We start from the raw sequence: 4,520 nt of genomic DNA, 5'->3' as shown, positions 1-4,520 counted from the left end.
TTTAAGCAGCCCTAATCTTTTTTTTTTAATTAATTTATTTAATTTATTTATTTTTGGCTGCGTTGGGTCTTCGATGCTGCTTGTGGGCCCTCTCTAGCTGCCATGAGCGTGGGGCCACTCTTTGCTGCAGTGCGCAGGCCTCTCACCACGATGGCCTTTCCTGTTGCGGAGCACGGGCTCCAGGGTGCACAGGCTTCAGTAGTTGTGGCACGCAGGCTCAGCAGCTGTGGCTCGCAGGCTCTAGAGTGCAGGCTTCAGCAGTTGTCGCACATGGGCTTGGTTGCTCCGCAGCATGTGGGATCTTCCCTGACCAGGGCTTGAACCCATGTCCCCTGCATTTGCAGGTGGATTCTTAACCACTGCGCCACCAGGGAAGCCCCTCATTTTCTTATAACTGGAACTTTTGACCACCTTTACCCAATCCCCTCCTCCCCGCCTATACTAATCTAATCTCTGTTTCTATGAGTTGGGTTTTTTTAAGTTTCACACATAAGTGAAATAAAACAAATATTGTATGTCTTTCTCTGTCTGGCTTATTTCAGTTAGCATAATGCCCTCAAGGTCCATCCATGTTGTTGCAAATGACACAATTTCCTTCTTTTTTATGACTTAATAGTATTCCATTGTGTGTATACCATAATTTCTTTAACCAATCATTCATTGATGGACACAGGTTGTTTATTTTTTTAAATGATCTTTTTTTTTTAAAGATTTATTGATTGATTGCTATGTTGGGTCTTCGTTTCTGTGCTAGGGCTTTCTCTAGTTGCGGCAAGCGGGGGCCACTCTTCATCGCGGTGCGCGGGCCTCTCACCGTCGCGGCCTCTCTTGTTGCGGAGCACAGGCTCCAGACGCGCAGGCTCAGTAGTTGTGGCTCACGGGCCTAGTTGCTCCGCGGCATGTGGGATCTTCCCAGACCAGGGTACGAACCCGTGTCCCCTGCATTAGCAGGCAGATTCTCGACCACTGTGCCACCAGGGAAGCCCTAAATGATCTTTTTTTTAATTGAAGTATAGTTGATTTACAATATTGTGTTAGTTTCAGGTGTACAGCAAAGTGATTCAGTTACACATATATATGTATATATCTATATTCCTTTTTTTCTATTCTTTTTTGTTATAGTTTATTACAAGATATTGAATATAGTTCCCTGTGTATACAGTAAATCCTTGTTGTTTATCTATTTTATACATGGTAGTGTGCATCTGTTAATCCCATACTCCCAATTTATCCTTTCCCCACCCCTTACCCTTTGGTAACCATAAGTTTGTCTTCTATGTCAGTGAGTCTGTTTCTGTTTTGTGTATACATTCATTTGTATTATTTTTTAGATTCCACATATAAGTGATATCATATAGTATATGTCTTTCTCTGTCTAACTTATTTCACTAAGCATTATATTCTCTAGGTGCATCCATGTTGCTGCAAATGGCAATATTTCATTCTTTTTATGACTGAGTAATATTCCATTATATGTATATGTATATGTATATGTATACGTATATGTATGTATACCACAACGTCTTAAGCCATCCTCTATTGATGGGCACTTGGGTTGCTTCGATGTCTTGGCTATTGTAAATAGTGCTGCTATGAACACTGGGGTGCATGTATCGTCTTGAATTAAAGTTTTCATTTTTTCCAGATATATATCCAGGAGTGGAATTGCTAGACCATACGGTTGTTCTGTTTTTAGTTTTTTAAGGAAACTCCATGCTGTTCTCAATAGTGGCTGCACCAATTTACATTCCCACCAACAGTGTACAAGGGTTCCCTTTTTTCTACATCCTCTCCAGCATTTATTATTTATAGATTTTTTGATGATAGCCATTCTAACCAGTGTGAGGTGATACCTCATTCTGTTTTTTTTTAAATTTATTTATTATTTCATATTTATTTTTGGTTGCGTTGGGTCTTCGCTGCTGCGCGGGGGCTTTCTCTAGTTGCGGTGAGCAGCAGCGACTCTTTGTTGTGGTGCGCGGGCTTCTCATTGCAGTGGCTTCTCTTGTTGCGGAGCACGGGCTCTAGGCACGTGGGCTTCAGTTATTGTGGCGTACAGGCTCAGTAGTTGTGGCACATGGGCTTAGTTGCTCCGCGGCATGTGGGATCTTCCCGGACCAGGGCTCGAACCCGTGTCTCCTGCATTGGCAGGTGGATTCTTAACCACTGCGCCACCAGGGAAGTTCTCTCATTCTGGTTTTGATTTGCATTTCTCTAATTATTAGCGATGTTGAGCATCTTTTCATGTGCCTGTTAGCCACCTGTATATTTTCTTTGGAAAAAATGTCCATTTAGATCTTCTGCTCATTTTTTGATTGGGTTGTTTGTTTGCTTTGATATTGAGTTGTATGAGTTATTTGTATATTTTGGATATTAATCCCTTGTCGGTCACATCGTTTGCAAATATTTTCCCCCATTCCACAGGTTGTCTTTTCGTTTTGTTGATGGTTCCCTTTGCTGTGCAAAAGCTTTTAAGTTTGAATAGGTCCCATTTGTTTATTTTTGCTTTTATTTCTTTTGCTTTGGGAGACTGATCTTGGAAAATATTGCTATAATTCATGTCATAGAATTTCACCTATAAATTTCACCTATGTTCTCTTCTATGCATTTTATGATGTCATGTCTTACATTTAGGTCTTTAAGCCATTTTGAGTTTATTTTTGTGTATGGTGTGAGGAAATGTTCTAATTTCATTGATTTGTATGTAGCTGTCCAGCTTTCCCAACACCACTTGTTGAAAAGACTATCCCTTCTTCATTGTGTATTCTTGCCTCCTTTTTGTAGATTAATTGACTGTACGTGCATGGGTTTATTTCTGGGCTCTCTGTTCTGTTCCATTGATCTATGTGTCTGTTTTTGTGCCAATATCAGGCTGTTTTAATTACTGTATCTTTGTGGTATAGTCTGAAGTCTAAGGATTATATATCCAGCTTTGTTCTTTTTTCTCAAGATTGCTTTGGCAATTCTGGGTCTTTTGTGGTTCCACGTGAATTTTAGGATTATTTGTTCTCACTCTGTGAAAAATGTCATGGGTATTTTGATAGCAATTGCATTAAATCTGTAGATTGCTTTGGGTTGTATGGCCATTTTAACAATATTAATTCTTCCAGTCCATTTCTTCTAGGTTGTCCAATTTGTTGGCATATAACTGTTCATAGTATTCTCTTATGATTTTATTGTTGTATCAGTTGTTATTTCTCCTCTTTCATTTCTTATTTTGTTTATTTGGGTCCTGTGTCTTTTCTTCTTGGTGAGCCTGGCTCGAGGTTTGTCAAGTTTGTTTATCTTCTCAAAAAACCAATCTTGGTTTTATTGATCTTTTCTATTTTTTTAATCTCTATTTTATTTACTTCCTCTCTGATCTTTGTTATTTCCTTTCTTCTGCTGACTTTGGATTTTATTTGTTCTTCTCTGTCTAATTCTTTTGGGTGGTAGATTAGCTTGTTTATTTGAGATTTTTCTTGTTTCTTGAGGAAGGCCTGTATCACTATAAACTTCCCTCTTAGAACTGCTTTTGCTGAATTCCATAAATTTTGTAAAGTTGTGTTTTCATTTTCATTTGTCTCGAGGTATTTTCTGATTTCTTCTTTGATTTGACCTCATTTCTTCTTCTTCTTTGACCCATTGGTTATGTAGTAGCTGTTGTTTAGTCTCTACATTTAGGTTGTTTCTATGTCTTGGCTACTGTAAATAATGTTGCAGTGAACACGGGGGTGCAGATATCTCTTCAGGACGGTGACTTATTCTCCTTTGGATATATACTGAGAAAATGAATTGCTAAATTATACAGTAGTTCTATTTTTAATTTTTTGAGGAACCTCCATACTGTTTTCCATAGTGCTTGTACTAATTCACATTCTTGCTAATATGCACAAGGGTTCCCTTTCCTTTGCATCCTCACAAGCATTTGTTATCTCTTATCTTTTTGATGATAGTGATTCTGACAGGTGTGAGGTGATTTCTCAATGTGGTTTTGACTTGCATTTCCCTGATGATTAGAGATGTTGAGCACCTTTTCGTTTACCTCTTGGCCATTTGTATGTCTTTTTTGGAAAAAAGAAGGTCCTTTGCCCATTTTTTAATTGGCAATATTATTATTATTGCTAATGAGTTGTATGAGTTCTTTACATATTTTGGACATTAACCTTTATCAGACGTGTGGTTTGCAAATATTTTCTCATATTCTGAGGTTGCCTTTTCGTTTTCTTCATTATTTCTTTAGCTGTGCAGAAGCTTTTTAGTTTGATGTAGTCCCACTTGTTTATTTTTTATTTTGTTGCTTGTGCTTTAGTGTTATATCCAAAAAAATCATTACCAAGACCCATGACAAGAAGCTTTTCTTTGTTCTCATCTAGGAGTTTTATGGTTTCAGGTCTTACATTTAAGTGTTTAATCCATTTCAAGTCAATTTTTGTGAGTGGCATAAGATAGGGGTTTAGTTTCATTTTTTGCAAGTAAATATCCAATTTTCAGAGCACCATTTATTGAAGAGACTGTCTTTTCTCCACTGAATAGTCTTG

Source organism: Eschrichtius robustus, chromosome 19, assembly GCF_028021215.1.
Source record: "Eschrichtius robustus isolate mEscRob2 chromosome 19, mEscRob2.pri, whole genome shotgun sequence".
Lineage (NCBI taxonomy): Eukaryota > Metazoa > Chordata > Mammalia > Artiodactyla > Eschrichtiidae > Eschrichtius > Eschrichtius robustus.
Note: the sequence above shows the minus strand (reverse complement) of the source record.